Source organism: Dipodomys merriami, unplaced genomic scaffold, assembly GCF_024711535.1.
Source record: "Dipodomys merriami isolate MVZ:Mamm:240054 unplaced genomic scaffold, mDipMer1.0.p SCAF_3, whole genome shotgun sequence".
In the NCBI taxonomy this organism is placed as follows: domain Eukaryota; kingdom Metazoa; phylum Chordata; class Mammalia; order Rodentia; family Heteromyidae; genus Dipodomys; species Dipodomys merriami.
The window spans coordinates 88119249-88127248 of NW_027204492.1; the positions used below are offsets into that span (position 1 = coordinate 88119249).

Consider the following 8000-nt stretch of genomic DNA (forward strand, 5'->3'; position numbering starts at 1 on the left):
GTAACCTATGCACTGGGGGCTCACTACAGCTGTAGCTGTAGCATTAGCTGTTGGCTACTGTACTTCCGTTTTGGAATCAAGTTGCCTCCCCACACCATAAAAAAGTGAGGCATTTCCTGTGACATACCCCGTGACCACGTGTTACACATGACGTATTATTGCTGCGTCGGGTGTGTTCTTGCTGCACCTTGTGCGCTATTGCTGTGCTGCGCATGCGCGCCTGGCTGTCGCCACTTACTTTCACTTTTCCACAGGTTGCCGGACCTTTCCCGCCACTTTTCCCGGTCGACATTCGAAGCCAGATCTGGTGCAAATTCTGTGGCAGCATGCCGTCATTGCCGCTGCGTGTGGCTGTGGTATGCTTGAGTAACCAGAATCGAAGCATGGAGGCCCACAATTTCCTGAAAAGACGAGGAATTAGTGTTCGGTCCTTTGGAACGGGAGCACATGTGAAGCTTCCAGGACGAACACCTCACAGGCCGAAGATATATGATTTCAAAACCACCTACGATCAGATGTATAAAGATCTTCTTAAGAAAGATCAGGCTTTCTATACCCATAATGGCATTTTGCATATGCTAAATCGAAATAAAAGAATCAAACCGGGACCTGAAAGGTTTCAGAACTGTAAAGATAGATTTGACCTGATACTTACATGCGAAGAGCGAGTCTATGACCTGGTGGTGGAAGACCTGAATTCCAGAGAGCAGGAGACCTGCCAGCTTGTCCATGTGGTCAACGTAGATATCCAGGACAACTATGAAGATGCCACCATTGGGTCGTTCCTCCTCTGTGATCTCTGCCAGTGTATGCAGGAGACGGAAGACTTGGACAATGAGATTGAGGAGCTCCTTTTGGTGTTCGAGGAAAAGACTGGCAAAGCTTTCCTGCACACCGTCTGCTTCTATTGAGGAGGAATGCTGGACTTTTCAAGTCTTCTTGAACTTCCTTCTTAAAATGTTTGCCTTACTAGCATCAATTTCTTTTTATGCTTAAGCCTTCTGCCAAAGGAAAGTTGTACTACCAAATTAACTTTGTATTCAAAACAGTATACTGGATGGAAATCTTTTCTACTTAGTGTGTATAAGCATAGGATAATAGTTATAAAAGTTCATTTTTCAAACCAATGGAGTTTGAAGTTCATTTATCTTCGACATAAGTATTCTTGACTTGCTTATCTTTTTGTTCTGTTCTGACTATATTAAACAAATATCTGAGTAAGTGAATAGTAAAGTAATAATAACAAGAAACTTAGACTGTCAGATACATATTAATTTTTTAGTCTTGCTTGGACTAGGCACTGGTGGCTCATGCCTGTAATCATAGCTACTTAGGTGGTTAAGATCTGAGAATTGCATTTCAAAGTCAGCTTGAGCAGCCAAGTCCATGAGACACTTACCTCCAATTAAGAACCAAAAATGCCAGTAGCGGAGCTGTGGCCCAAGCGGTAGATCACTGTTCTTGAGCACAAAAGCTTAAGGACATTGCCCAAGCCCTGAGTTCAAGTCCTAGAACAGGCACAAAAAATCTTGTTTGTGTTTGAGCCTTAGAAGGACAGAAGAAACAGCATAGGAACAATATTTAATGACATAGTAGTTAATTGTAAAAATCATTTGAAAGGGCTGAAAAGCCTATGCCTTTAGTTTTGAAGGCTAATGTATACTCTGGTATTAGAACATCAAGGACTCTTTTTGATTTAAGGAACTGATCTAGGGCATATAAACATATTACCACATTGGTAGAACAAGTCAGGGTAGGGTCCAAAGAGGGCTGATGGGCCATTTGTTTACAGAAACCAACACCAGAAAAAGGCAACACATGATTACCAAGTTGAACTCGAGGATCCAGTCTGGGAAAGATGAACTTAAGCATTGTTAGGGTTTGAGTTTTAAATAGCCATCTCAAAACATAAGTATGGTCACCAGTTTTAGGAGGTAGTCAAAACTCTAGGAGGTGTGGCCTAGTGGGAGGAGTGGGCAGTAGAAAGTGATATTGGGACCTGAACTGGCCATCTTCCTGGTTGCAATGAGATATGCAGTTTCTTCCACCACATGCTTCCTTGTTGTGATATATTGCTTTTCTACAGTTACCAAAACAGCTAGGCACCCATGAACTGGAGGCTCTGATACCATGAGGCAAAAGTAATCTTTCCTGCTTTTAAGTTGATTAGTTCAACTGTTCTGTCACCAACATGTCTCACAGATGTGGAAGACCCACTAATATAATCCAAGCAGGAGCTGGAAAGCAGAAGAAAAATATCCCAAAGTTGCAATGTAGGTATAACTAAATTGGAAAAAAGCAACTACAATCAAGCAATGTCATGAAATCCCACCCAGATCACATCTGAGTGTAACTTTATAGTAAATGGTTTAATTTAAAGGTATAGCACTAGGGTGAATGAATGAAGGCTTTAAGAGAGTGAGCTAATACAGTGCTAAATGTATTTTACAAAGACAGTTTGGTTTTTAATATGAGAGATGTGATGGTTGTGATCTTGGAATTGGGAATCAGGTAATCAGGTAATCAGTGCCAACACTGATTTTACCTATCCCTACCTATCCCTTAGGATATTTAAATAAGCTCTATGGGCATCAGTTTTCTTGTCTATAGACTGAGCATCTTCACAGGGTTGTTTTGAACTTAATGAAATAATGTACATAAAGTGTTTGGCCCAATGCCTGACACTGAGCCTATGTAAATAATGAGTTCTAAGGCTTTTCTAGGAAGAAGCCAGAGGCAGCAAGATTGACCAACCACAGGCCTGTTTCAACAAATCTGCACATGCTCCTATGGATGAATAACAGATCCATTTGATTTTCAAAACTATAAGGGCCTACATTAGTGAACAACCGGAGGCCAACATTCTTGTTATTGATGACCACTGTCCATCATATCTTAACCCTCTGCAATTTGTATAAGTTTAGCAGACCATTAATTTCTCATAGAAATGAAGATATGATTCTCAAATATTAATGGAAAACATACTTGTTTAATCAATCTACTCCCCCTTTCCACATGACCACATCTCCAACCAAACCTAATACGAGTAACAGTTCAGAACATATGCTGCTTATTTTCTGAGCCCAAGCAAGCTGTCTTTCAGTAGAGGTTAAGAATAGATTGCCTGAAGTCTCTGTTTTCTCCTCTCATTGCTTTCATTTTGAAAGAAAGTTAGTTTATAAAGGATTTCCCAAGGCTCCAGTTTCCTCTTTGAGAAAGGTGAAGTACATAGGCCAAATGGTCCACTAAGAAAAATTTCAGTCACTGGACATGAGTAGATCACTTACCTTGGTTATTTTTGATTATTCCAATGCCACCACAGGGAGAGCCAGGCAGAGGTCAGAAAGAAGTGGCCAAAGAAGGGACAGGAAGAAGGAATAGAGAAGGAAAATCTTGTTGCTCTAGTACCCTTGAGGGTCACCTAACAAAAATCCTATTTTCCTTATTAACCTCTCCATTGCCAGCCCTCCTAGCAGCTAGCACTAAAAATAGTTCATAGGCAAAAGGACTTGTAGTTCTGCACATCAGTTCCAACTGCTCTCACATTGGGCCTCTTCTTTACTACCAGATTGTTTTGTGGCTATATCTGTGATTGACACATTCTTGCCCTTATTCAACTTTGCCCCAGTGGCAGCTGAGCCAATGCCATATCCATTCTAGCAATGTGAAGGAAAAGACTATACACAGTGGCATGTTCAGAAAAGGAGGAAGCTCGTAAGAGTCCCTTCCAAGCAATGGTATCTGGATTGTACCAGAAAAAAAGATTCTTTGAAGGAATTACAATACAAGCAGACTTCACACTTTAGCCCTGTTGTTCAACTATGGCTTAATTTAATGCTAATTTAGCTCTGTTGTTTTTTGTTTTTCCAACAATGCTTCCATTTTTGTTTCACTATATGGACAACACATGGGGGGTATCATTGGGAATGGAGCCATGCCCATCTGGCTGGTGGTATTTTCTGCCCATACACATTCCTCCTGCCCCAAATACCTATGCCTGAAACATAGCACTGAATGAGCAAGCACTCTCACAATTCTCCTCTATACTTAATAAGAAAGAGCACCCAACCAGCACAACTATGTTTATTGCAGCATTATTTACCATAGCTAAGATATGGAACCAACCCAGATGCCCCTCAGTAGATGAATGGATCAAGAAAATGTGGTATATATACACAATGGAATTCTATGCCTCCATCAGAAAGAATGACATTGCCCCATTTGTTAGGAAATGGAAAAACTTGGAAAAAATTATATTAAGTGAAGTAAGCCAGGCCCAAAGAAACATAGGTCCCATGGTTTCCCTTATTTGTAATATCTAGTATATGTATGAGTCAAGCAGAAAAGGTCAGATAATGTGATGTCAGGAAAATGAACCCTTAGATGTGTATTTTAATGTTTTCGTTTCTTTCATGCATGTGTTTCTAACGCATTTATAAGATTATCTCTTTGTTGCTTTGTATGTCCCTCCCCCACAGTATAACCCCTGCTTTCACTATATTTGATGTCAGTATAACTTGTGGAGGAGATGGGGAAAAACCAGTTGTTTAAGGATACAGGTGGACCTGTTGCAACAATGAGAAGTACAAGTTGTCATGTCCAAAACGAGCTTTACAACGTCGGTGCGGGGGGAGGGGGGGAAGGGGGGGAAGGAGAAGGATTGGGATTGGGGGGGAGGGGGGAGGCTGGGAAGGGATGTGAAGGGTAAACAAAGAAGGAGGCTGCAATGCTTGGTAAGAAATGTACGCATTATCCTGCCCATGTAATTGTAACTCCTCTGTACAGTATGTTCACAAATAAAATAAAATTAAATTTATAAAAAAAGAAAGAGCACCCAATTGTTGATTTTCTCACACCAAATCCAGATATAGCAAGAAACACTTTTGCGTTTTAAGAACAGTCCTTGAAACAGCAGCTTTAATGTTGGCTAAGGATTGCATAATCATTAAATAATCACTTCAAATCACTATAACTATGCTGCTTATAAATACAAATCAGTTTTCAAAGCTCTGCCTCTCACTGCATTTCAAATGAAACTGAAACTTTCTTCTAAGACCTAAAAAGGCCTTACATTCTCTAGTTGTTCTTCAACCTTTGCTTCTACACTTTTGTTTGTGGTTCATACTCCTCTCTTTTTATTCCAATCATCTAACCATTCTTTATTTCTTTTTTCTTTTTTCCTTCTGTCAATTGTGGGGCTTGACCTTGGGCCTGGATGCTGTCCCTGAACTGTTTCACTCAAGGCTAGAGCTCTACCAGTTTGAGTCACAGCTCCATTTCCAGTTTTTGAGTGGTTAATTGGAGATAAAAGTCTCACAGGGACTTTTCAGCCTGGGCTGGCTTTGAGCCATGATCCTCAGATCTCAGCCTCCTTAGTAGCTAGAATTACAGGCATGAACCATCAGTGCCTGGCTTTTTTTCTTTCTAGTTATTTTCCTAGTAGGTTTTTGTATTTTTTCTGGGGTTAGCCCCAGACCAAGGAAGACCCACCTATTTATGCTTCCTAAGGAGCTAGGTTAACAGACGCACACTACTATGCCCAATTTACTGGGTATAGTAGGGCATTGCAAACTTTTTGTTCAAGTTTACCTCAAGCTGTGTATTCCTGTTTATCCTTGCCTCCTAAGTAGCTGGGATTACAGCATGAATAGCTACATCTGGTTATTACTATTCTTCACTTTATTAATCTTCAAGCTTGGTGAACTTATTCTACCTCTGATTTTGTATTGTTTACTGAGCATTGTTCTAGGGTTGCTATCAACATTACTAATGCAATAGGTCTTCCTGGAACCAGCTAAACTCTAAACAGACAGCAAATTTGTTTTTTTCTTACTGAAAGGGTGAATTCCAGGACCCCTGGAAGTATTTTGGCTTAGTAATCCAAAATCAGAGGCAAAAGAGACATCGTTTCAAAACATCTTGCCTCTGTCCCCTGTCTATCTCCTTCTAGTTTTATATCCTTACCATAACTCTAGGGAGAGGATTTAAAGAAAGGGAATTAATAACTAATCAAAAGGAACAGACTGATATACTGAAGGGAGGCATTGATCAAGATATATTGTATTCATAAACTGTTTTTTGTTAAATGACAACTCCTATGTGCAACTACTTAAAGATAATCTTAAAAAGCTAAAAAAAAAAAGAAAGTCACCTTCTAAAATACCTATTTATAATAACTATCCAATCAGAGCAAGACCAAGATATAAAGGCTCCTCAACTCAGTCCTAGGATGGACACAAAGAAACCAAACCGCAGTGGCCTTCAACTGAGATATTCCTCTTATAAAGTTTTCACACTTATCCACCATTGTCTAGTATTTGTCATATTCCTGAGAGATTAACCTGAGAAGCCTACACTGGGTGTCATTGTCTGCCAGTGAGCTGCAACACTAAGCAGGTATTGCCTGCTGCTATAAGGTCTGTGCCAGCTGCTGATCAGAAGGATGGAGTGGGCTCTGCCCACCATGAACAAAAGAAAACCTCATATCTTCATTACTACTCTTCATCAGATCTGAAGGAAAATCCTAACCAGATCCCGTAGCTCATTCAGTGGCCCATAGGAAGATTCAGTAAACTCTAAAGTGAGACATACCTCATGAGGGTGAGGAGAGGAGAGCATTTGGAAATTCTTAGGTTACTTTTGGTTATTACAATGGTGAGAGAGAATTGAGTAAGATTTGCTGCATAAATCTGAAAAGACAGTGTTTCTGTATCAGGTACTACATGACTTCCAAATGTCCTTATGTGTATTTATTAAACATGAAAAAACATAAAAATGAAGTGTTTTTTTTTGCCTTGGCTTACCACATACTAAATTTTCCAACATTGCAAACACTGCATAAGCCAAAGGATAATTGTTTACCATTTTTTCTCAGGATATTATCAAAAGTTGTTCATAATTTCAGAAAATTATTTCATCAACAGACACACTCTTTGTAGTATACAAATAACACAAAATACTTCAACCAGAGTTTTCATTAGTAGCTATTGTAGTCATGGCAGTTCTGTGTATATACAGGAATATGGTCCTTAATTCAAACGGTGAAATAGACAGGAAAGACATAGAATATACTTAAGTGAATACTGTTACTTGAGTTCAGTCTTTTTCATTATACTGTAAATATTTGAAGCACTTGGTTTATAATGTCATCTAGTGTTGTCATGCCATATCACTTATATATTGAAATGCTTATTTTATTATTATCAAATGCTTTTATTTTTCTCTTTCACATTACAGTTATAACATTGCATTTTTAATTTATTTAGAAAATTTTATATGGAGGTGCATTGTACTGTTAGTACATTCCACTTCAGGATATTAGAAGGAAATGTTGTAAAACGTATCTTTTCTTGTTTTGCCCTCTGGGAAGTCTGAGTAAGTCCAATTTCAATTCAAATCCTACAGGCCCAAATTCCAGAGGTCATTGCTGTTCTGGTGACTTCCTTAAACTACTCTAACTTTACTGAAAGAAGAAAAAGATGAAAAATATTCCAATATCTCACTGACTCCCTCTGTAAAAAATCTGTTCTCCAGTAATTGTATGCCTCATGCATATAATGACTAACTGGAGCAAACCAGTTTTACTACCTTTTCTGCAAATATTTCATAGATTCTGAGTGGCTGGGATGGTAAGCACATATCACTATGCCTTACTTATTGGGTGAGATAGGGTTTTGCAAACTCTTGCCCAGGTTGGGCTCAAGTTCTGTTTTAGAATTTGACAGTTTGGGAACCTCTATGATAACCCTGAAGCAAGAAGGACACCATTTTTACACGCAGGGAGATGAAGATTCTATAAAAGTGAGTATGAGTATTGGGTTGAGAAGGTCATTCTTTAACTACTAGACATGTTTTTGCTCAAATACAGTGACATATCCAGAATATTTGGCAAAGTAGCTAATTTTTTCACATCTCAATTCTGTATGAAAAACATCAATTTTAGTAGCAATGATGTAATAATGAATGCTTAGTGTATTAGTTCACAGCTTCATTTAAAATTA

The 8000-nt window shown here is 39.0% G+C and overlaps 1 pseudogene; it reads left to right on the forward strand.

The window, feature by feature from the left end:
- The first annotated feature begins 326 nt into the window (after positions 1 to 326).
- Positions 327 to 911, forward strand: LOC138839637 (RNA polymerase II subunit A C-terminal domain phosphatase SSU72 pseudogene; annotated as a pseudogene).
- Positions 912 to 8000: the final 7089 nt, after the last annotated feature.